Here is a 26,660-nt window from a genome sequence, read left to right as displayed (position 1 = left end):
TTCCTCCTAACTCTAGCCCACGACATTCCCGTAGCTGGACATCTGGGACAAATGAAAACTTGGGACAGACTTGTTCCCTTGTTTCATTGGCCTAGAATGTCTGAGGACACAAAAGAGTTTTGTAAGTCCTGTGAAACCTGTCAAGCCAGTGGCAAGACAGATGGCACCCCAAAGGCACCCCTTATTCCACTGCCTGTGGTTGGGGTTCCCTTTGAAAGGGTAGGGGTTGACATAGTTGGCCCCCTTGACCCTCCTACTGCTTCAGGCAATAGGTTTATCTTGGTGGTAGTGGACCATGCCACAAGATATCCTGAAGCAATTCCTTTAAGGACCACTACAGTACCTGCAGTGGCAAAGGCCCTCCTGGGAATATTTTCCAGGGTGGGCTTCCCAAAGGAAGTAGTATCAGACAGGGGAAGCAATTTCATGTCTGCTTACTTAAAGGCCATATGGAAGGAGTGTGGTGTGACTTACAAGTTCACTACACCCTATCATCCACAAACAAATGGACTGGTGGAGAGATTTAACAAAACTCTCAAAGGCATGATTATGGGTCTCCCTGAAAAACTCCGCAGGAGATGGGATATCCTGTTACCATACCTCCTTTTTGCCTACAGGGAGGTACCCCAGAAAGGAGTGGGCTTCAGCCCCTTTGAACTCCTCTTTGGACACCCTGTGAGGGGTCCACTAACACTTGTCAAGGAGGGTTGGGGACAACCTTTAAAAGCTCCAAAACAAGATATTGTGGATTATGTACTTGGCCTCAGATCAAGGATGGCTGAGTACATGAAAAAGGCCAGTAAAAACCTTCAGGCCAGCCAAGAGCTCTAAAAGCAATGGCATGACCAGAAGGCTGTTTTGGTTCAGTACAAACCAGGGCAGAAAGTGTGGGTCTTGGAGCCTGTGGCCCCAAGAGCACTCCAAGATAAATGGAGTGGACCGCACACAATTGTTGAGAAAAAGGGTGAAGTCACCTACTTAGTTGACTTAGGCACTGCCAGGAGTCCCCTTAGGGTGCTCCATGTCAATCGCCTGAAACCCTACTATGACAGGGCTGATCTCACCCTGCTCATGGCAACTGATGAGGGACAGGAAGAAGACAGTGATCCTCTACCTGATCTCTTCTCTTCCACAGAACAAGATGCTCTAGTGGAAGGTGTAGTTTTGGCTGATTGTCTTACTGCTGAGCAGAAAGACCATTGCATAAATCTCCTGGGTCAGTTTTCTGAACTCTTCTCTACTGTGCCAGGTACCACTTCTTGGTGTGAGCACACTATAGATACTGGAGACAGCTTGCCTGTCAAAAGTAAAATCTATAGGCAGCCTGACCACGTCAGGGACTGCATAAAGCAAGAGGTGCAGAAAATGATAGAACTGGGAGTGGTTGAATACTCTGAAAGTCCATGGGCTTCTCCTGTGGTACTTGTACCAAAACCTCATTCCAAAGATGGAAAGAAAGAAATGCGGTTTTGTGTTGACTACAGAGGTCTCAACCAGGTAACAAAACTGATGCTCACCCTATACCCAGGGCAGATGAGCTCATAGATACACTGGCATCTGCCAAGTATCTAAGCACTTTTGATTTGACTGCAGGGTATTGGCAGATCAAATTATCAGAAGATGCTAAACCTAAAACTGCATTTTCAACCATTGGAGGCCATTACCAATTCACAGTAATGCCTTTTGGATTGAAAAATGCACCTGCCACTTTTCAGAGGTTGGTGAACACAGTCCTGCAAGGGCTGGAAGCTTTTAGTGCAGCATATCTGGACGATATAGCTGTCTTTAGCTCCAGTTGGGATGATCACCTGGTCCACCTATGGAAAGTTTTAGAGGCCCGGCAAAAGACAGGCCTCATTATCAAGGCTTCAAAGTGCCAGATAGGGCACGGGAAGGTGGTTTATCTGGGACACCTTGTTGGTGGGGAACAGATTGCACCACATCAGGGGAAAATCCAAACTATTATAGATTGGGTTCCCCCTACTACTCAGGCTCAGGTGGGAGCCTTCCTAGGCCTCACTGGGTATTACAGGAGGTTCATTAAGAACTATGGCTCCATAGCAACCCCTCTTAATGACCTCACATCCAAGAAAATGCCTAAAAAGGTATTATGGACAGCAAACTGTCAGAAAGCTTTTGAGGAGCTGAAGCAGGCCATGTGCTCTGCACCTGTCCTGAAAAGCCCTTGTTACTCTAAAAAATTCTATGTCCAAACTGATGCATCAGAATTAGGAGTAGGGGCAGTCTTATCACAACTTAATTCTGAGGGCCAGGATCAACCTGTTGCTTTTATTAGTAGGAGGTTGACCCTAGAGAAAAGCGTTGGTCTGCCATTGAGAGGGAGGCCTTTGCTGTGGTCTGGGCACTGAAGAAGTTGAGGCCATACCTGTTTGGCACTCACTTCATTGTTCAGACAGACCACAAACCTCTACTTTGGCTAAAACAAATGTAAGGTGAAAATCCTAAATTGTTGAGGTGGTCCATATCCCTACAGGGAATGGACTATACAGTGGAACATAGACCTGGGAGTAGCCACTCCAATGCAGATGGACTCTCCAGATATTTCCACTTAGACAATGAAGACTCATCAGGTCATGGCTAGTCTTATTGTCGTTTGGGGGGGGGGTTGTGTAGGAAAGTACCATCTTGCCTGGCATGTTACCCCCATTTTTCACTGTATATATGTTGTTTTAGTTGTATGTGTCACTGGGACCCTGCCAGCCAGGGCCCCAGTGCTCACAAGTGTGACTGAATGTGTTACCTGAATGTGTTGAGTTCCAGGGACCACGCTCGTCGGGCTGAGAGGGGACCCAGAGGACCGGTGATGCAGTCTTTTGTTGCCTGCGGTTGCAGTGGGAAGATTCCGTCGACCCACAGGAGATTTCTTCAGAGCTCCTAGTGCAGAGAGGAGGCAGGCTACCCCCAGAGCATGCACCACCAGGAAAACAGTCGAGAAGGCGGCAGGATCAGCGATACAAGGTTGCAGTAGTCGTCTTTGCTACTTTGATGCGGTTTTGCAGGCGTCCTGAGCAGTCAGCGGTTGATCATTTGGCAGAAGGTGAACAGAGAGATGCAGAGGAACTCTGATGAGCTCTTGCATTCGTTATCTAAAGAATTCCCCAAAGCAGAGACCCTAAATAGCCAGAAAAGGAGGTTTGGCTACCTAGGAAGGAGGATAGGCTAGCAACACAGGTAAGAGCCTATCAGGAGGAGTCTCTGATGTCACCTGCTCTCACTGGCCACTCAGAGCAGTCCAGTGTGCCAGCAGCACCTCTGTTTCCAAGATGGCAGAGGTCTGGAGCACACTGGAGGAGCTCTGGGCACCTCCCCTGGGAGATGCAGGTCAGGGGAGTGGTCACTCCCCTTTCTTTTCTCCAGTTTCGCACCAGAGCAGGTCTGGGGGATCCCTGAACCTGTGTAGACTGGCTTATGCAGAGATGGGCACCATCTGTGCCCATCAAAGCATTTCCAGAGGCTGGGGGAGGCTACTCCTCCCCAGCCCTGACACCTTTTTCCAAAGGGAGAGGGTGTAACACCCTTTCTCTGAGGAAGTCTTTGTTCTGCCTTCCTGGGCCAAGCCTGGCTGGACCCCAGGAGGGCAGAAACCTGTCTGAGGGGTTGGCAGCAGCAGCAGCTGCAGTGAAACCCCTGGAAAGGTAGTTTGGCAGTACCCGGGTCTATGCTAGAGACTTGGGGGATCATGGGATTGTCTCCCCATTGTCCGAATGGCATTGGGGTTCGGAGTTACCATTGTGAAGCTGTACATAGGTAGTGACTTATGTCCAGTGCACGCGTGTAATGGTGTCCCCGCACTCACAAAGTCCGGGGAATTTGCCCTGAACGATGTGGGGGCACCTTGGCTAGTGCCAGGGTGCCCACACACTAAGTAACTTAGCACCCAACCTTTACCAGGTAAAGGTTAGACATATAGGTGACTTATAAGTTACTTAAGTGCAGTGGTAAATTGTTGTGAAATAACGTGGACGTTATTTCACTCAGGCTGCAGTGGCAGGCCTGTTTAAGAATTGTCAGAGCTCCCTATGGGTGACAAAAGAAATGCTGCAGCCCATAGGGATCTCCTGGAACCCCAATACCCTGGGTACCTCAGTACCATATACTAGGGAATTATAAGGGTGTTCCAGTATGCCAATGTGAATTGGTGAAATTGGTCACTAGCCTGTTAGTGACAATTTGGACAGCAGAGAGAGCATAACCACTGAGGTTCTGGTTTGCAGAGCCTCAGTGAGACAGTTAGTCATCACACAGGTAACACATACAGGGCACACTTATGAGCACTGGGGCCCTGGCTGGCAGGGTCCCAGTGACACATACACTAAAACAACATATATACAGTGAAATATGGGGGTAACATGCCAGGCAAGATGGTACTTTCCTACACTGCATTACCAAAACCCCAAACTGAGTATCATAACAATAAGTACTGCAACACTAGGGCTGGCTTCACAGAGATTCACTGTTGCACACTGCAATTAGAACTGTGGTTGCACTTAACATGCACAAGAAAAACAAACAAAGGCATTCATTATATCACTTATAACTTTCCTGCATGCATAGGGTTAAAATAAAAGGAACAAAAACAATCCAAGAAATAAAAATGTCCACTCTGGGTTTAATCAGTTAGGGTGGCACAGTTTGGTTTGGTTTCACTGTGTGTGTGTGAAAAACCCTTCAGAAGCAAATTCCTCAAACCTGAAACACAGGCATGAATAACACAATTTAAATCCAAGAGTTTATGCTATTAGAGAAAGAAAAGTCATGTAAACACTCTTTTAAAATTGCAGTCACTTTTTGTAGTACTTGAGCTCAAGCAGATTTCCTGAAGCACATTCAGACAAGTAACTACAATAATAATGTAGAATGTTCAGAAATGCATTTGTCTCTTCAAGATAAGTACTCTGCCAAAAAACGAGGTCTTAAATACACCAGCTGTTCTACAAAAGCGTGGCGCTCAAATAACAAACTCCCTGGAGAATATTAGTCACTTAGCTGCAGTCTTTTCCGAAGTGCTGGAGGAATGCCTGGTGTCAGCTGGTACAGGAAAGAAGAAAAGAATGCCTCAAAAGACCTGAATATGAGGGTGACAGCAGGGGCTGGACTGCCAAATCAGATGCTGAGATCAGGAAGCAAAACAAAGCCAAGCAGGGAGGCATGCTTCACTCTGCTATTTATAGCCAATCAGAAAAACAGTTGAGTTTCCACATGTGGAATAGCCACCACACCCAATTAGAAGCACATGCCTACAACACACCCAATTAGAAGCCCATGTCTACACCTTAGCAAACAAGCATTGGTAAAACAAGCATTGATAAAAACCAATTGTGTAACACAGCACATTATGTTTACTTAGAAAACATGAAGGTTTAACCTAGAACAGAGATATGATTTAACCCTAATCCCTGGGGATGCTGACAGATAACACAGGAAGCACCTTGGGGATTCCTGACAGCAGGAGGAGTTTTGGATGAGTCAAAGGTGAGATAAATGAGGGAGAATTTAGTAGGGTTGTTTGGGAGATCATTGTAGTGAACTGAGGTTTGGGGTGAGCTAGATGCGGTAGAGGAAGGAAGAGCTTAGACAGGGTTATTCTGGAGATGAAAGTAGTAGAATGGGTTTGGGATGAGTCAGAGTGGGGATGGAGGAAAGATTGATAGAGACATAGGGTGATGGGGAGAGAGTACAGCTTACGAGAGAGTAAAATGTATATTATTTTTTATTTAATTATTATTTTATATATATATATGTATATATATATATTTTTTAAATTGTTATTTAACACAATTATGTATATTTTGAATTTTATTTATAGATTTAATTTTATTTATTTTTATTTTTTCTCTAGTACAGTAGGACTAGAGTAATAAATACATAGATATGTAAATACATAGTAAGGGAATATATGTACAAGGAGTATAATAATGGGTATAATAATATGAGAAGTTAAGTTGTATTGTATAAACACAGACTTTCAAGATTTGTAATATTTGAGGTTAATTAATAGGTGCACTTTTCTAACATTCATTTGTCTTTCCTCAATTTCTCAATAGCAAAATGCTTGCTGTTAAATAGTTAAGGTAACATTTGCTCATTGTGATATAAAAAAGAAAGCAGGGATTTATAAATATCTAATATAACAACTTATCTAGCAGCATTACAATGGCCTATGAACATGTTAAGCATAGAATAATGTACACATATATATGTATACACACACATATATTTATGTACACACATGCAGACACACACACACAGACACACACACACATCCACACACACATATATCTCCTTTCTCATCTTAGTAAATATATATATATTTAACCGTGAGTAAATATACATTTATTAAATAGGCTTAAAGAGTATATGTATAATTTATTATTATGAAATAGTAACTATACATATTTCTTAAAGAACTATACATATCTAGAATATACACATAATCAGATTAAAAATATTTATCAACACAGGCATATGCAGTCCATGGTTATGAAGGAAAGAGCCAACTCCTGAGTAGTCTTCTAAAGGCAAGATGGTTATCCATGGATCTTATAGTTGGGGGTAATGAATTCCGTAGTTTGGCTGCTTGAACAGAGACCTATTGTCTTTTTCTTGCATGGTGGCCTGGCAGCTGAGTTCGGAATACATTGTAGTTTTTTCATAATAGATAGAGAAGATACATGGTCGAGGCCATTGACATCATACAGTTTGGATAGTACAAGACAGATAGTAACCTGCACCTTGTGTGGAAATCCGAGGTGGGGAAATATGCGTCACAGAGTCTTCAAGGTGATGAAGCTTGATTGTGCTAATTTGTCCACTTGGACATTCATTGTTAACTTGGAGTCCATGGTAATTCCAAGGTTTTTAACTTCCTTGGATACTTGAGGAGGTGGTCCCAGATCGTCAGGCGCACCGGGGGTCCTCATTTTTCCAGTCCCCACATGTGAATATTTCTGTTTTTGAAGCATTCAGTTTGCGATGGCTCCAAGTCATCCACCGAGCAATGGCTCTGAGGTAATTAAATATTTGTGAGTTTTCAATGTCTTAGGAGCATTTCAATTTTAGTAGTATTTGTGTTTCATCTGCATAGTTGTAGCCTGTGAGTTGAAAATCATTGATCAATTCTGGTAATGACATCATGTAGATGTTGAAAATCATAGGTGAGATGATTGATCCTTGGGGGACCGCTGCTTTTGTGAGCTAGGGTTTGGAGGAGAAAAGGGGAGAATAGATAATATTAGTTCTGTTTTGAAGGTATGATGTAATCCAGTCGAGAGCAGTCCCTTCTATGCTGGCCTCGTGGAGTCTTTGAATTAGGGTGTCATTGTCAACCGTATCAAAGGCAGCTGAGAAGTCCAAGAGAAGTAGTGCAGTAACTCCATTGCGGTCGACTGAGTTTTTAAGATCATCCCAGATTGCTATGAGGTCCGATTCAGTGCCTCTTCCTGGGCAGAATCCAGTTTGATAGTCTGAAAGTATGGAATTGTCTTCAATGAATTGTGACATCTGGGTGAATGCTGCTCTTTCTGTCGGTTTGCCCAGGAAAGGTCCATTTGTGATTGGTCTGTAGTTGTTAGGGTCCTGTGGGTCTAGGTTTGTTTTCTTTAATAACAGACGTATGTGTACCTTTTTCAGGTCTTCAGGAAAAGTTCCTGTAGTTAAAGAGTTATTGATGATTCTTCTTACGTGTGGGGCAGCAGAAGGAGATAAAAGAATGTTCCTGAAGATGTGTGGTGGACAAGGGTCAGAAGGGCAACCGGAAGGCCTGCTTGTTTTGACCAAATCCATAAATTCACCTTGTGGTATTTTTTTGAAGGAGTGCAAAGGCTGGGTTGGTTTACTCTTGGAGGTGATTTTAGGAAACGGGTTGGTGCTGATGGTTTTCTTCTGTTTTAAATAGGAGTCCATTGTGTCGGCCTTGGTTGTGTAATGAGTTTCCAGTTTGTTTGTGAAATCTTGAGTAGTGGGATGACTTCCTTCCATGCATTTAGGTTTTTGAATTTCATTGAGAATTTTATAAAATTCTTTAGTTGTAGGTTTAGCATTAGAATTCTATCTGAGTAGTACCTTTTTTTAAACTTTTTTGATTGATTATTTGTATATTCTGTTAAGTGTGTGTAGCTGCAGTTTGTCTTGAATGGTGTTTGTTTTGAGTCAGGTCCATTGCAACCTTCTGATTTGTTGCTTTATCTTTTTAAGTTCTGTGTTTCTCCAAGGGGTTGGTTTTCTTTTGCCCTGTTTAATTTTCTGAGTAGTATTAGGATATTGAAAGCTTCCTGTAGCCACTCATAACGTTTTGGAACAGAATTAATTGTGTCTAGATCTGTGTTGGCTTTTTGTTGTGTTTCTAAGTCTTCAAAATTGAGTTTGCTCCATGGTCGATAGATGCATGTATGTAAGGTGCTATGGGGTGTGTTGATTTGTGGTGTTTTTCATCGGAAAGTTATCAAATGGTGGTCTGCCCATGTGATTGGCATGATGCTTTGGACTGTAACTAGTTCAGATGTTGCAAAAATGACATCTAGGATATGTCTATTGATGTCTGTGGGATTGTGTACAATCTGATGTAGGTTCAATGCGACTAGGCCAGTGGTGATAGCTTTTGGACGGTGCATATTGGGCATTTGTATCCCATTCAATGCTTAGATTTCATCACATGACTGGGATTTCAGTTAGTTTCTCATACTTTCAAGAGAAGACAGATGCAACATTGATATAAATTTTGAATTTTTACATCTTACTGAAGACTTGCTGAGGGTGGGAGCGATTCTGAGGTGACCTCAGGAAACACCCACGGTCTGCACTGATATTTAACACTGGCATTTTGTGCTCAATTCTCAATTGATTGATTTGGCTACAGCCACACAACAGTTGATTGGGTGTGTGTAAATAATGATGATTATGTGGTAGGTTGGTGAGGTAAATGACATAACTTCATCTGTAGTTGTCAAACAATGCTCAATTTCCAGCTAGGGATTTTAATACTGAAACGGTGCGGTGTAAAATAGTATTGATGACAGTGGAGCTCTGCAATCGACATGTGGTACTGATGGGCCCTGATCTGACAGAATAAACGAAGGAGGGTCTACTACTCTGAGTGAGCTTGATTTACTTGGATTTTATGAATGGTGGAAATAACAGGCGGTAGGCGGGAGCGGCAATGAGGGAAAAAGCAAGGAGAAAGCAGTGAAAACGAGGAAAACGCAAGGAGAAGGCAAACAAAAAACAGGGGAACAGCAAGGAGAAAGCAGTGAAAATGAGGGAAAAGCAAGGAGAAGGCTCTCAAAAAACAGGTGAAAAAGCAAAGGAGAAAGCAGGGAAAACAAGGTAAAAGCAAGGAGAAGGCAAACAAGAAACAGGGGAAAAGCAAGGAGAAAGCAATGAAACAAAGGAAAAGCAAGGAGAAGGCACACAGAAAATGGGAAAAAGCAAGGAGAAAGCAGATAGAATGGGGGAATATCAAAGAGAAGGCACTCAAAAATGGGGGCAAAAATAAGGGGAAGACAGGTGCAAGAGTGCTGCAGCTGCATGGAAAGTGACAGTCTCATGAACAGACTGTACTGCTCTCTGCTCCCTCTCTGACCTCACTCCCTCCCCTCAGTCTGGCTCGTTCCTCAGTCCAGTGACCATCTCATCATGTCTTCTCTTCTAAAGTATAGTGTTTGTGTTGTTAAATAGAATAGAAGGAGGATGCCCATCGGCTGAAGAGGGCTTGGCAGCGATATTCCTTTATTCGGCATCCTATACCTTGGCTTGGCAAGATGCAGCCAATGACAGTTTGTTCCTACAAGAAGTACGTACGTCACCCAGAATGATTTCTCACTCTGTGCAGATGCCCCAGAGCTGGGCTCATGCCTTTGGTTTTTCTCCTTTGGAGCTCCCTAGCTTGATTGTGCGGTTCAGATTTCCCTTTGCCTTCTGGGACTTGCAGTCCAGTGTATACAGTTCAGAACTACAAGCACCAGAATACAAAGAACAAATCCCGAGTGACTGTTTCATGGGATCGGAACATCTCCGAGCTGCTGAGGGCCCTTTACCTGTGACGGCAGACAGGGTGCACTGCTCGTGATTGGTTCAGTCCCAAGCAGGGCAGGGTCAGGGTCTGTTTGCTTTGTTCTCAAAGACTTCATATCATGGCACAGCTCTCTGTAGCGGTGCTTGGTGAATGAACTTCCCTCCTTTGTGCGTCGAGCGCTCTATAACTATCTCATTCATTCATTCAGAGGAATTATCACAAGAGATAGTGTGGGCTGCTGTAGCGGGAGCGGTAGTTCATGATTTCCTTACCTCTGCCAGGAGCGCGGGCAGCCCTGTGGTAGAGAGGGTGGCAAGGGGTTGTGCCAGGGCACTGGACTGCAGCAGGTCACTGGCAGCACACGCTGATGAGTCGCAGAAGTGCCAGTCCCCTGAGTCCCACCAAATGGAGGCATTGACAGTGCATGGGCAGGGCTGGATGACGTCCCTCATTACCCACCTCTGGGACCACCCACACCCCATATTCAAACCTATAGAGACTTGTATCTCTGTCTTTAGGGTGTGCTCAGGATACCAGCCTGGCACCTGCTCAGCAGAAAATAGACATCATTTCTGAGCTGCCTTCGTCTGTCAGCAGCGGGTTTGTCAAGATCAGATGTTTGCAACCAGGAATCAGGAGGTGGAAACTAGACTAGTCACTCACCTACACCGGGAGGGCTGGCATATGTGTAGACCACATCAGGGCACCATGAACAATGATTTATTCAGGGATTAGACTCCTAAACTGGTCACAGACATCTAGAGACACCCCCATCCCTTTCACTTCTCAAGACCTGGCTGTTCGAGCAGTAGCAGGACCTGGAACCCTCCCCCCACCTCAGCGCCTTGAGACCCTCACGGGTGAGTAGGGCGCTTTACAAATTGATTGATTGATTGATTGACCAGCACAGAGTTCACTTTATGCTTGCATGGATTCCATAAAAAGCATCATTTACTTTTTCTCCATGTCAAAGTCTTGCATTCACAAACAGCAGGCCTGTATACAATGTGCCATAGTTATAACAGTAAATTAAATTTAAAGTGACAAAACGTGCTTCATAAAACATTAAGATGTAATTGTCTTAATTGAAAGTGGAGAAAAACATTTAAGCTTAATGTTTCATAGACATATTTTTCTTCACTTTACATTACCCCCATTTAAGAAAAGGCTGTAATTTTCTGTTATAAATATGGCACAGTGTCTACTGGCACTGGGAGCAAGGCCTGCTGTTTGTAAATGCTTTAAAATGTGAGAAAATTAAAATGAAGAGTCATCCACATCCTTCGCTTTCTCTTAGATTTTATTTTCTTCCATTTGAAAGCATTCAGAGACTTTATTTCGTTCTGGTGCTCCGATATTGAGTTGACAAGGAGTTTTATTTAAGAGTTATGTGATTGTTGCTCCTCGTGCGAGTACTGATTCTCTCTGTCATGTGGTTTCATGTGAGCGTTGCTCCTCGTACGAGTACTGCTTCTCAATGTCATGTGGTTCATGTGAGCGCGTCTCATCGTGCGAGTACTGATTCTCACTGTGTCATGTGGTTTCATGTGAGTTCTGCTCTTAACTTTGTGTAATGTGCCTTCATGTGAGAGCTCTTCCTCATTGTGTGTCATGTGCTTTCATGTGAGCGTTGCTCTTCGTGTGAGTACTGCTTCTCACTGTCATGTGGTTTCATGTGAGCGTTGCTCCTCGTGCGAGTACTGCTTCTCACTGTCATGTGGTTTCATGTGAGCGTTGCTCCTCGTGCAAATACTGCTTCTCACTGTGTCATGTGGTTTCATGTGAGCGTTGCTCCTCAGGCGAGTATTGATTATCACTGTGTCATGTGGTATCATGTGAGCGTTGCTCCTCGTGTGAGTACTGATTCTCACTGTGTCATGTGGTTTCATGTGAGCGTTGCTCCTCAGGCGAGTATTGATTATCACTGTGTCATGTGGTTTCATGTGAGCGTTGCTCCTCGTGTGATTACTGATTCTCACTGTGTCATGTGGTTTCATGTGAGCGTTGCTCCTTGTGTGAGTACTGATTCTCACTGTGTCATGTGGATTCATGTGAGCGTTGCTCCTCCTGCGAATACTGCTTCTCAATGTGTCATGTGGTTTCATGTGAGTGTTGCTCCTCAGGCGAGTACTGCTTCTCACTGTGTCATGTGGTTTCATGCGAGCGTTGCTCCTTGTGCGAGTACTGATTCTCACTGTGTCATGTGGTTTCATGCGAGCGTTGCTCCTCGTGCGAGCACTGATTCTCACTGTGTCATGTGGTTTCATGTGATCGTTGCTCCTCGTGTGAGTACTGCTTCTCACTGTGTCATTTGGTTTCATGTGAGTGTTGCTCCTTGTGCGAGTACTGCTTCTCACTGTCATGTGGTTTCATGTGAGCGTTGCTCCTCGTGTGATTACTGATTCTCACTGTGTCATGTGGTTTCATGTGAGCGTTGCTCCTTGTGTGAGTACTGATTCTCACTGTGTCATGTGGATTCATGTGAGCGTTGCTCCTCCTGCGAATACTGCTTCTCACTGTGTCATGTGGTTTCATGTGAGTGTTGCTCCTCAGGCGAGTACTGCTTCTCACTGTGTCATGTGGTTTCATGCGAGCGTTGCTCCTTGTGCGAGTACTGATTCTCACTGTGTCATGTGGTTTCATGCGAGCGTTGCTCCTCGTGCGAGCACTGATTCTCACTGTGTCATGTGGTTTCATGTGATCGTTGCTCCTCGTGTGAGTACTGATTCTCACTGTGTCATTTGGTTTCATGTGAGTGTTGCTCCTCGTGCGAGTACTGCTTCTCACTGTCATGTGGTTTCATGTGAGCGTTGCTCCTCGTGCAAATACTGCTTCTCACTGTGTCATGTGGTTTCATGTGAGCGTTGCTCCTCAGGCGAGTATTGATTATCACTGTGTCATGTGGTATCATGTGAGCGTTGCTCCTCGTGTGAGTACTGATTCTCACTGTGCCATGTGGTTTCATGTGAGCGTTGCTCCTCGTGTGAGTAGTACTTCTCACCGTCATGTGGTTTCATGTGAGCGTTGCTCCTCGTGTGATTACTGATTCTCACTGTGTTATGTGGTTTCATGTGAGCGTTGCTCCTTGTGTAAGTACTGATTCTCACTGTGTCATGTGGATTCATGTGAGCGTTGCTCCTCCTGCGAATACTGCTTCTCACTGTGTCATGTGGTTTCATGTGAGTGTTGCTCCTCAGGCGAGTACTGCTTCTCACTGTGTCATGTGGTTTCGTGCGAGCGTTGCTCCTTGTGCGAGTACTGATTCTCACTGTGTCATGTGGTTTCATGCGAGCGTTGCTCCTCGTGGGAGCACTGATTCTCACTGTGTCATGTGGTTTCATGTGATCGTTGCTCCTCGTGTGAGTACTGATTCTCACTGTGTCATGTGGTTTCATGTGAGTGTTGCTCCTTGTGTGATTACTGATTCTCACTGTGTCATGTGGTTTCATGTGAGTGTTGCTCCTTGTGTGAGTACTGATTCTCACTGTGTCATGTGGTTTCATGTGAGCGTTGCTCCTCGTGCGAGTACTGGTTCTCACTGTGTCATGTACTTTCATGTGAGTGCTGCTCTTAACTTTGTGTAATGTGCCTTCATGTGAGAACTCTTCCTCATTGTGTCATGTGCTTTCATGTGAGCGATGCCCCTCATTGTATGTCACATTATGAGGAAAAATGCTTTATGCAGGTTCACCCCCCAATATTTTGCCCCTATTTTGTCTACTAGGCACTGGTGTAACAACTCTGTAATGCCCTGAGCCCTGATAATCAGGTCTCACTGTGTGTGCTCTGACCCTCAAAAGAGCATGTTTAATTGGCTTATCCCCAATTGGCATCACTTTACTTACATGTAAGTACTAGTATATGGTACCAGGGGCACCTAGGGCCTGAATGTGAAAGTGTCTCTCATGGACTGCAGCACTAGTTTTACTACCATAAGTTTGACAGTACAAAAGTTTGGCTTTCAGCCTACCAAATCTGTCTGGCAGATCAGTTGTAAACTGCAAACTCGACTTTGCGTTTCACGAAACATTTAACATTTGTAACTCACCCCTAAAGCAGGCTTACGGAGCCCTAAAGACAGGGAGCCTGATTTAAGAATGGGCGGACGGTTACAACGGTGATGGATAACCTGTCTGCCAAAATCTAAATGCCATTCTATCCTATGCGATTTAGATTTTAGCGGATGGGATTTCCGTCACCGTTGTGATGAAGTAACAGGTATGCCAAAATCTGGCCCAGACTACCTTATATTAAAGGGTTGGACCAGTACTTTCTAGATTAAAGGTCACAACAGTGGAAAAAAAAAAAAGCCTACATTGTTGTGTTTCGTGGTGAAAGGCCAATTGTCTCATTGGCGAGTGTAGGGTTACAGGCTGACACTTCAGCCCTGCTAACTTCCGAATTAAACTACTGCGATTGGTAGTGCAGGGTATCAAAGGAATCAGTGCATTAAAATCCGATTTTGTGGTTAAATCAACATTATTGTGCGACTTTAGTAAGTTGCCACTTTGTTGTCCAAGGTTTCCAGTGGCCGTTCACGGGTGCCCACAAAGACTGTCCCACAACACAGCCTTGTGTTCTGTTGTGGAGAACTGTGGATGACTCCCAGTGAAGGACACAGTAGAGGCCTCTGTTGGGAAGAGGTGTTGCCTCTCCCTGGCAGGAAGCCACACAGGGTGTGAGCCCAAAAGTAAGCTTCAAAGGGGAAGCCGTCTTGAAGGGCAAATGGTGAATGCACACGTGTGGGCCTGCTCCATTTTCCTGGTAGACAGGTTAGTGTCAGGGACACAGAAGGGAACATAGTTGCCAAACTGGTTTTCCTATAGGCATGTAGCCCTCAGGTAGCCACAACTCTAGGATGGGCTACCAAGCTCCATACAAAAAGGGATGAATCCTCCCATACTGGGTGTGGGCAGAACAGTGCACTCTGGTATAGCTAGATGCCACACACTACATGGAGTTTTCATCAGTATGGAGAGACCCCAGTAGCCCGTTTGCTAGCGACCGCTGCATCACCTGATGGCATTTTCTGGGCATAAATATGGCACCGCTGGGCCCCAGATTTCACATCCCACCTGACTGGAGAAGAGGACTGTAGGAAGTTGGCTCTGTATATACTATCCCAAAGTGAGAGATAGTGTGCACAGAGTCCAGGGGGTTCCCCTTAGAGGTTGATAGTGGCAATAATAGATAAAACTAATGCTCTATTTGTGGTAGTGTGGTCGGGCAGTTAGGCTTATCAGAGGGCTGTGTTAAGCATTTGTTGTACACACACAAACAATAAATGAGAACATATACTCAAAGACTTAACTCCAGGCCAATAGGTTTTTGTGTAGAAAAATATTATTTTCTTAATTTATTATAGAACCACAAGATTCAGAATTCAAGTAAATGCATAAATTGTAAGGTACTTGACATAGGTAAGTATAAAACTTTGAAGTAAAGCAGTAATGTACACAGTTTTGTCAAAAATGGCAATAAGCTATTTTGAAAGTGGACACTGCAAAATTCAAGAGTTCCTGGGTGAGGTAAGTACAGGTTAGTTTTTCAGGTAAGTAAAGCACGTACAAGTTCAGTCTCTGGGGCCTAGGCAGCCCACCGTTGGGGATTCAAGTCAACCTCGACCACCCAGCACCGGCAACACAGGGCCGGTCAGGTGCAGAGGTCAAAGTAGGGCCCAAACAACATAGGCGCCTATGGAGACAGGGGGTTCTCCAGTTCTGGTTTGCTGGCAGGTAAGAACCTGCTTCCACGGGGAGCAGACCAGAGAGGTTTAGTAGAGCACTGAGGAGGCCTCAAACAGGCACACACAGTGCACCCTCAGTGGCACAGGGGCGGCCGGGTGCAGTGCGTGAAGTAGGCGTCGGATTTTAGATTGAAATCAATGGAGGGACCCGGGGGTAACTCTGGTGATGCAGGCAGGACACAGGGTAGCTTCTCGGCCAAGCCACCGACTGGGCATGAAGGAGGGTCGCCTGCCGGTCACTCCTGCACCTGTAGTCGACTTCTCTCGGGCCTGGGGGCTGCAGGTGCAGTGCTTCTTCCAGGCGTCGGGTCCTTTGTTACCGGGCAGTCGCAGTAAGGGGGATCCTCCGGATTCTTTCTGCAGGCATCGCTGTGGGGGTGCAGGGAGGTCGTCTCAGGGTGTCCACGTCGTGGGAGTCGCCTGGGGGTCCTCGCTGCGGTGTTGGTCCCCCTGGACACAGGCCGGGGGCGTCAGGTGCAGAGTGTTTGGGACTCACGCTTCAGGAGTGAGGCTGGAGTCCCTTTAAAGATGGTTTCTTTGTTGTTGTTTGGCCAGAGCCGCTGTCCACAGGAGTTTCTTGGTCCTTTGGCTGCAGGTCAATCCTCTGAGTTCTCAGAGGTCGCTGGTCCTGCTGGATGCGTTGCTGTTGCAGGTTCTTTGAGTCTGGAGACAGGCCGGTAGGGCTGGGGCCAAGTCAGTTGTTGCCTCCGTCGTCTCTGCGGGGCTTTTCGGTCAGCAGTCCTTCTTCTTCTTTAGGTCATCAGGAAATCTGTTTTCCTGGGTTCAGGGTCACCCCTAAATACTAGATTTAGGGGGGTGTTTAGGTCTGGAGTGCAGTAGCCAATGGCTACTGTCCCTGAGGGTGGCTACACCCTCCTTGTGCCTCCTCCCTCTGGGGGTGAGGGAGGCACATCCCTAATCCTAAGAGGGAGGATTTTCTAAGGCAGGGGTCACCTCAGCTCAGGGCACCTTAGGGGCTGTCCTGGCTGCAGGGTGACTCCTCATTGTTTTTCTCAATATTTCCTCCGGATTTGCCGCCAAAATTGGGGTCTGATTTGGGGGCGGCCATCTCCACTAGCTGGAGTGCCCTGGGGCATTGTAACACCAGGCTTGAGCCTTCGAGGCTCACCACCAGGTGTTACAGTACCTGCAGAGGGAGATGTGAAGCACCTCCACTCAGTACAGGCTTTGTTCCTGGCCACATAATGCACGAAGGCACTCACCCCATGTAGCCAGAAACTAGTCTGGGGTGACAGGCTGGCAGAAACTGGTCAGCCTAGCACTAGTAGTCGGGCTGGCATATAGGGGGCATCCCTAAGATGCCCTCTGAGTGCAATGCTCAATAAATCTCACACTGGGATCAGTGTGGGTTTATTGTGCTGAAAACTTTGATACGAAACTTTCCGGTATTCAGTGTAGCCATTATGGAACTGTGGAGTTCGTATTTGACAGACTATATACTCTTTATGGCTGTGGGAGGCTGGCCTGGTTTGTAGTGGGTACCAGAGGTACTTACACCTTGTGCCAGGTCCAGTTATCTCTTATTAGTGTAAAAGAGGTATTTCTAGCAGCTTAGGCTGATAGAAGGTAGCTATGGCAAAGCAGCTTAGGCTGAACTAGGAGACATGTAAAGCTCCTACTATACCACTGGTGTCATATGCACAATATCATAAGAAAACACAATACACAGAGTTACCAAAAATAAAGGTACTTTATTTTTATGACAATATGCCAAAAGTATCTCAATGAGTACCCTCAGTATGAGGATACGTTATATACACAAGATATATGTACACAAACCAAAATTAGATAAGTAATAGCAAGAAAAGTAATGCAAACAGTGTAGAATTACAACAGATTGCAATAGGAGCACATAGGTATAGGGGCAACACAAACCATATACTCCAAACATGGAATGCGAACCACGAATGGACCCCATACCTATGTAAGCTTTTAGAGGGTCGCTGGGACTGTAAGAAAACAGTGAGGGTTAGAAAAATAGCCCACCCCAAGACCCTGTAAGGTAGTTGTAAAATGCACCTACTACCCCCAGAGAGCACAGAAGTCGTGATAGGGGGATTCTGCAGGAAGAACAAACACCAGCAATGCAACAACAGTGGATTTCCGGACCTGAGTATCTGTAAGACAAGGGGACCAAAGCCAATAGTCGTGACAATGTCGAGAGTGGGCAGGAGCCCAGGAAATGCCAGCTGAGGGTGCAAGGAAGCCTCCACCGGTTGGAAGAAGCTTGGAGTTCTGCAGGAAAGAAGAGAGCTAGGGACTTCTCCTTTGGCAGACGGATGTCCCACGTTGCGATGAAGGTTGCAGAGGTGCTCCCATGCAGAAAGACCGCAAACAAGCCTTGCTAGCTTCAAGGGTTGCGGTAGAGTTATTTGGGTGCTGCTGTGGCCCAGGAGGGACCAGGATGTCGCCACTTGGAGGAGGAGACAGAGGGGGTGCCCAGCAACTCAGGGAGCCCTCATAGAAGCAGGCAGCACCTGCAAAAGTACCTGAACAGGCACTTGGAAGGAAAGTGAACCAGAGTCTACGCGAAGTCACAAAAGGGAGTCCCACGACGCCGGTGGACAACTCAACGGTTGTGCACTGCAGGATAGAGTGTCGGGGATCCAGGTTTGGGTGTGCACAAAGGAAATCCTAAAAGAGTGCACAAGAGCTGGAGCAGCTGCAAATCACGTGGTACCCAGCAATGCAGTCTAGCGTGGGGAGGCAAGGACTTACCTCCACCAAACTTGGACTGAAGAGTCACTGGACTGTGGGAGTCACTTGGACAGAGTTGCTGAGTTCCAGGGACCACGCTCGTCAGGCTGAGAGGGGACCCAGAGGACCAGTGGTGCAGGTATTTGGTGCCTGCTTTAGCAAGGGGAAGATTCTGTCGACCCACGGGAGATTTCTTCAGAGCTCTTGGTGCAGAGAGGAGGCAGGCTACCCCCAGAGTATGCACCACCTGGAAACAGTCGAGAAAGCCGGCAGGATGAGGCGATACGAGGTTGCTAGTAGTCGTCTTGCTACTTTGTTGCAGTTTTGCAGGCGTCCTGAGCAGTCAGCGGTCGATTCTTTGGTTTAAGGTGAAGATGGGGGAGATGCAGAGGAACTCTGGTGAGCTCTTGCATTCATTATCTAAAGAATTCCCCAAAGCAGAGACCCTAAATAGCCCGAAAAGGAGGTTTGGCTACCAAGGAAGGAGGATTGGCTACCAAGAGAGGTAAGAGCCTATCAGAAGGAGCCTCTGACATCACCTGCTGGCACTGGCCACTCAGAGCAGTCCAGTGTGCCACAAACACCTCTGTTTCCAAGATGGCAGAGGTCTGGGACACACTGGAGGAGCTCTGGGCACCTCCCCTGGGAGGTGCAGGTCAGGGGAGTGGTCACTCCCCTTTCCTTTGTCCAGTTTCGCACCAGAGCAGGGCTGGGGGATTCCTAAACCGGTGTAGACTGGCTCATGCAGAGATGGGCACCATCTGTGCCCATCAAAGCATTTCCAGAGGCTGGGGGAGGCTACTCCTCCCCAGCCCTGACACCATTTCCAAAGGGAGAGGGTGTTACACCCTCTCTCAGAGGAAATCCTTTGTTCTGCCTTCCTGGGCCAGGGCTGCCTGGACCCCAGGAGGGCAGAAACCTGTCTGAGGCTACTCCTCTAAGGCCCTTAACACCTATTTCCAAAGGGAGAGTGTGTAACACCCTCTCTCAGAGAAAATCCTTTGTTCGGCCTTCCTGGGACTGGGCTGCCCAGGCCCCAGGGGGGCAGCAGCGGTAGCTGCAGAGAAAACCCGGGAGAGTTAGTTTGGCAGTACCCGGGCCCTATGCTGGAGCCCTGGGGATGCATGGAATTGTCCCCACAATACCAGAATGGTATTGGGGTGACAATTCCATGATCCTAGACATGTTACATGACCATGTTCGGAGTTACCATTGTGACGCTACATATAGGTATTGACCTATATGTAGTTCACACGTGTAATGGTGTACCCGCACTCAGAAAGTCAGGGGAAATTGCCCTGAACAATGTGGGGGCACCTTGGCTAGTGCCAGGGTGCCCTCACACTTAGTAACTTTGCACCTACCCTTCACTAAATGAGGGTTAGACATATAGGTGACTTAGAAGTTACTTAAGTGCAGTGTAAAATGGCTGTGAAATAACGGGGACGTTATTTCACTCAGGCTGCAGTGGCAGTCCTGTGTAAGAATTGTCTGAGCTCCCTATGGATGGCAAAATAAATGCTGCAGCCCATAGGGATCTCCTGGAACCCTGATACCCTGGGTACCTAGGTACCATAAACTAGGGAATTATAAGGGTGTTCCAGTGTGCCAATCAGAATTGGTAAAATTAGTCACTAGCCTGCAGTGACAATTTTAAAAGCAGAGAGAGCATAAACACTGAGGTTCCGGTTAGCACAGCCTCAGTGATACAGTTAGGCACAACACAGGGAACACATACAGGGCACACTTTATGAGCACTGGGGCCCTGGCTAGCAGGATCCCAGTGACAGAGGCAAAAACAAACATATATATAAGTAAAAATGGGGGTAACATGCCAGGCAAGATGGTACTTTCCTACACAATCCAACCCCAAACGAGGGACAATAAGGCTAACCTTGCCCAGATGAGTCTTCATTGTCTAAGTGAAAATATCTGGAGAGTCCATCTGCATTGGAGTGGGTACTCCCAGGTATGTTCCACTGTATACTCCATTCCCTGTAGGGAAATGGACCACCTCAACAATTTAGGGCTTTCACCTTTCATTTGTTTTAGCCAAAGTAGAGGTTTGTGGTCTGTTTGAACAATAAAGTGAGCACCAAACAGGTATGGTCTCAACTTTTTCAGTGCCCAGACCACAGCAAAGGCCTCCCTCTCTATGGTAGACCAACGCTTTTCTCTAGGGGTCAACCTCCTGCTGATAAAAGCAACAGGTTGATCCTGGCCGTCAGTATTGAGCTGTGATAGCACTGCCCCAACCCCCAATTCAGAAGCATCAGTCTGGACTATGAACTTTTTGGAGAAGCAAGGGCTTTTTAGGACAGGTGCAGAGCACATGCCTGTTTGAGCTCATCAAAAGCTTTTTGACAGCTGGCTGTCCACAATACCTTTTTGGTCATTTTCTTACTAGTGAGATCATTAAGAGGAGCTGCAATGGAGCCATAATTCTTAATAAACCGCCTATAGTACCCTGTGAGGCCTAAAAAGACTCTCACCTGGGTTTGAGTTGTAGGGGGAGCCCATTCCATAATGGTCTGGATCTTCCCCTGCAGTGGTGCAATCTGTTCCCCACCTACCAGGTGACCCAGATAAACCAATTTCCCCTGCCCTATCTGGCACTTTGAAGCCTTGATAGTGAGGCCTGCCTTTTGCAGGGACTCCAAAACTTTCCACAGGTGGACCAGGTGATCATCCCAGGTGGAGCTAAAGACAGCTTTATCATCCAGATATGCTGCACTAAAAGCTTCCAACCCTTGCAGGACTGTGTTCACCAACCTTGGAAAAGTGGCAGGTGCATTCTTCAGACCAAAGGGTATCACAGTGAATTGATAGTGTCCTCCAATGGTTGGGAATGCAGTTTTAGGTTTTCAATCTTCTGATAACTTAATCTGCCAATACCCTGCAGTTAAATCAAAAGTGTTTAGATACTTGGCAGAAGCCAATATATCTATCAGCTCATCTGCCCTGGGTATAGGGTGAGCATCTGTCGTGGTTACTTGGTTGAGCCCTCTATAGTCAACACAAAACCTCATCTCTATTTTACCATCCTTACTGTGAGGTTTTGGAACAAGCACCACTGGGCTAGCCCATGGGCTTTCTGAATGCTCAATCACTCCTAAGTCTACCATTTTCTGAACCTCTTGTTTAATGCACTCCCTGACATGGTCAGGCTGCCTATAAATCTTACTTTTGACAGGTAAACTGTCTCCAGTATTGATTGTATGCTCACACCAAATAGTGGTACCTGGTATCAGTGAGAAGAGTTCAGAAAACTGTCTTAAAAGATTTACACAGTTATCTTTCTGCTCAGCAGTAAGACAATCTGCCAGTACTACTCCCTCCACTAAGCCATCAGCTTCAGTGGTGGAGAAGAGATCATGGAGAGGGTCACCCTCTTCTTCCTGTCCCTCATCAGTTGCCATGAGCAGAGTGAGATCAGCCCTGTCATAGTAGGGTTCTAGGCGGTTGACATGGAGCACCCTAAGGGGACTTCTGGCAGTGCCCAGGTCTACCAAGTAGGTAACCTCACCCTTTTTCTCTACTATTAGATGGGGCCCACTCCATTTGTCCTGGAGTGCTCTTGGGGCCACAGGCTCTAACACCCACACCTTCTGTCCTGTGTGGTACTGGGTTACGACAGCCTTCTAGTCATACCATTGCTTTTGCAGCTCCTGGCTGGCCTGAAGGTTTTTACTGGCCTTTTCTTTATGTACACAGCCATTCTTGATCTAAAGGCCAAGTACATAATCCACAATGTCCTGTTTAGGAGCTTTTAAAGGTTGTTCCCAACCCTCCTTAACAAGTGCAAGGGGACCTCTCACAGGGTGCCCAAAGAGGAGTTCAAAGGGGCTAAAGCCCACTCCTTTTTGGGTACCTCCCTGGAAGCAAAAAGGAGGCAAGGTAACAGGACATCCCATCTCTTTCTGAGTTTTTCAGGGAGTCCCATTATCATACCTTTGAGAGTTGTATTAAACCTCTAAAACAGACCATTTGTTTATCGATGATAAGGAGTAGTGAACTTGTATGTTCCACCACACTCCTTCCACATTGCTTTGAGGTATGCAGACATGAAGTTACCACCTCTCTCTGACACCAATTCCTTAAGGGGGCCCACTCTGGAAAAGATTCCAAGGAGGGCCTTTGACACTGCAGGAGCTGTAGTGGTCCTTAAGGGGATGGCTTCAGGGTACCTAGTGGCATGGTCCACTACCACCAGGATAAACCTATTGCCTGAAGCTGTTGGAGGGTCAAGGGGGCCAACTATGGAAACCCCTACCCTTTCAAAGGGCACCCCAGCGACAGGAAGTGGAATTAAGGGGGGCTTTGGAGTGCCACCAGTCTTGCCACTGGCTTGGCAGGTCACACAAGAGTGACAAAACTCTTTGGTGTCCTCTGACATATGAGGCCAGTGAAACAGGGGAACAAGCCTGTCGCAAGATTTACTTTGGCCTAAATGTCAAGCCAAAGGAATGTCATGTTCGAAGGTAAGAAGAAACTCTCTGTATTGCAAAGGGATGACCAATCTCCTGGCAGCTCCAGGTTTAGGGTCCCTTGATTCAGTATACAGGAGGTTGTCTTCCCAATACACCTTATGGCTATCACTGACATCCCCATTCTGATGTTTGACAGCTTGCAGTCTCAAACCCGCTAGTGTGGGACAGGTCTGCTGTGCCACACTCTGCTCTTCCCTAGCAGGCCCGCACCCAAAAGCTCAGCAGTGTCTGCTGCCAGCTCATCTGGTGTAGGTTCTGCACAGGGAGAGGATTCCTCTTCCTCAAAAGGGGAATCTTCTGTTGAGGGGGGGATAGTGGCCAAGGATTTACCCTTTCTACCCCTATCTTTTGGGAGCACTTGGTCCATTGTTCCAGGATCCAAGTTTCCCTGTCCTTTTTGCTTTTTGGCCTGAGCCTTTGTCAAAGCAAAATTATGCCCAGGAATGCCCAGCATTGCTGCATGAGCCTCCAACTCCACTTCAGCCCAAGCTGATGTCTCCAAATCATTGCCTAGTAAGCAATCTACAGGTAATTCAGTGGCTACCACAAATTTATTTGGACCAGTATCCCCCCCGCCAGTTGAGATTCACAACAGCCATGGGGTGGCTAAGTGTGTTATTGTGAGCATCAGTCACTTGGTACTGCTGATCAAGTAGGTGTTGAACAGGGTGAACCAGTTTCTCTATCACCATAGGTACACTGGCTCCTGTGTCCCTATAGCCCTCAACCCCAACACCAATAATTAGGGGTAGTTGCGTGTACTTACCCATATTAAGGGGACAAGCAACCAAGGTGACAAAGTCAATGCCACCATCACAGACTAAAACAGCCTCTGTGGTCTCCCTAACAAGACCAACCCCAACTACACTGCCAATAGTGAGCCCAGCTACACCCTTGGATTGGCTATTTGTAGTAGACCTCCCACCACCACTGCTATTACTAGGAGCACTAGAGGTTGCAGTTGGGGTTGTGGTAGTGGGAGCCTTGGTGTTTTTCTTTGGACAAGTGTCATCACTTACTCAATGGCCTTTTACTTTACATAAATAACACCATGGCTTTTTCTGATTGTGAGAAGAGGATTTGGACCCACCACCCCCAGATGATTTTTGTGGGCCTGATGAAGACTCAGAATGTTTTTTATCTTTGTCCCCACCCTTGTCAGAAGACTTACCATCCTTCTCCTTGCTATCCTTGTCACCCCCTCTATGAATGTTTCTGTTCAATCTTGTTCTGACCCATTTGTCTGCCTTCTTTCCCAATTCTTGGGGAGAGGTCAGATCTGAGTCTACCAAGTACTGATGTAACAAATCAGACACACAATTATTTAAAATATGCTCCCTCAGAATAAGATTATATAGGCTTTCATAGTCAGTCACCTTACTGCCATGTAACCATCCCTCCAAGGCCTTCACTGAACAGTCTACAAAGTCTATCCATTATTGAGAGGACTCTTTTCTGGTATCTCTAACCTTTATCCTGTATTGTTCAGTGGTTAAGCCAAAGCCATCTAAGTGTGTATCTTTCAAAACTTTGTAGTTGTTGGCATTACTTTCTCGGACAGTAAGGAGCCTATCCCTACCCTTTCCATTGAAAGATAGCCACAATATAGCAGCCCACTGCCTTTGAGGGACCAACTGTACCATACAGGCCCTCTCAAGTGCAGAAAACCACTTGTTGATGCCATTCCCCTCCTTGTAAGGGGGGACAATCTTGTGCAGGTTTCTTCAATCTTGATCTCTTACAGGATTACTATCAAGAACACCGCTGCTGCCACAATGGGGAACTAACGCCAATTTCTGTCTCTCCCTCTTTACATCTAGAGTCCCCCTGTCTAAGACCAACGGCTGCTATCTCAGCTTCAGTCTGGCCTCTTCCAACCTCAGCTTTCTGAGTTCCCTGTCTAGAGTGTAATCCTCAGTGTGGGAGGCTTGGGAATTCTGAGACACAGAGGTAATTTGGAAATTGGCAGAAGTGGACCTGTTCCTAACTGGCTGGACTCTAGTTACCTGGCCTTTTGGAGTGAAAGGTGCCCTACTGATGTGTGACCCCCTCCCACTACCAGCTTCACTAGATGGCCTGTTAGCTGTAAGCATAGGATTAGCACAGTGCTATCCTCGCCGAACTAGATAGTGACAAAGTCTTTTGCCATTTGTACAGCAAAATCTTTAAGCATAGGATTAACACAGTGTCATCCTCACTGAGCTGTAAAATGACAAAAGCCATTTACCACTCCAGGCACAGTATTACAGCTTTGGACTGGTCAACTACCGTCCAAGCCAACCTGGAATGAGTAAAGCAACCCCTGACACGTGTTTCGCTCTCATTAGAGCTCTTCAGAGGGGCATAGCTTTGTCCAGGCACAAGGGAGCACCCAGTATAAGTCAAACCAAGGCCCTTTTAGGGTTAGAGTGACGCATAAATTATGCAAAAAACAAAGGAGAACTCTGGGAAGTTCCCAATTTTAGGTGGAGAGCTGCTCTAGTGAGGAGCACCCTGCAACACCAGCGACACTCTAGATTTGCTCACCTCAAATGTCTGCTTATCTAGCAAAGTTTTTAAGCATAGGATCAGCACAGTGCTATCCTCGCTGAGCTAGATAGTGACAAAGTCTTTTGCCATTTGTACAGCAAAATCTTTAAGCATAGGATTGACACCGCTTACTAGAGCAGCTCCCCACCTAAAATTGGAAACTTCCCAGAGTTCTCCTTTGTTTTTTACACATATATATATATATATACATATACATAGATACATATACATATATATACACACACACATATATATATATATACACACACACGCATACACACACACATATATATATATATATATATATATATATATATATATATATATATATATATATATATATATCCAACAGAACACGTTGCCTGTTCACGAACAGTACAGGCATCACAAAGGCATTGTATGGGAGAAACTATTTTTTCTACTTTGTTTAGATGTTGAGAGTTTATATACTTGTATACCTCATGATCTAGGTGTAAAAGTGACCAAATATTTTTTAAGAGCTAGATCAATATATTTTTTACAACATACTGAGATGCTCCTACAAATGATGCACACCTGTTTGACCAATCATTTTTTCATTTTTGACAGGGAGGTCTATAGGCAGGCACAGGGGACAGCGATGGGCACTTGCTTCGCCCCCAGATATGCAGGTCTTTACCAGGGCTGGTGGGAGGAGCAGATAGTGTATAACATCCGTCAGTTTGACGAACACGCCGTCCTCTGGGTTCGCTATATAGACTATATTTTCTGCATTTAGAACGGCAGTGAGATTGAGGCTTCCGTCTTTGTTAAGCAATTGAATGATAATCAGTTAAATTTGAAATTTAGAGCTCACATACCTTCATCAAAAATGGAGTTCTTAGATCTAAGGTTGGAGGTCCAAGGTTCAAAGTTGGTAAGTTATCTGTTCCGTAAGAAAACAGCAGGAAATAGTTTACTCCATGCAAAAAGTTGTCATCCTCATACAGAGTATTCCATATGGCTATTTGCTCAGAACCAAGCGGAATTGTAGTCTGGTGACTGATTTTTTTACTTGAAATAGAAATTATGAGTAATAGATTCCTTGAGAGAGGTTACTCTCGAAAAGTCATTGAGAGTTTGTGCAATAGGGTCATGACAATTGATCGTGAAAAACTGTTGACTTCAT

Source organism: Pleurodeles waltl, chromosome 5 (genome assembly GCF_031143425.1).
Source record: "Pleurodeles waltl isolate 20211129_DDA chromosome 5, aPleWal1.hap1.20221129, whole genome shotgun sequence".
In the NCBI taxonomy this organism is placed as follows: domain Eukaryota; kingdom Metazoa; phylum Chordata; class Amphibia; order Caudata; family Salamandridae; genus Pleurodeles; species Pleurodeles waltl.
Note: the sequence above shows the minus strand (reverse complement) of the source record.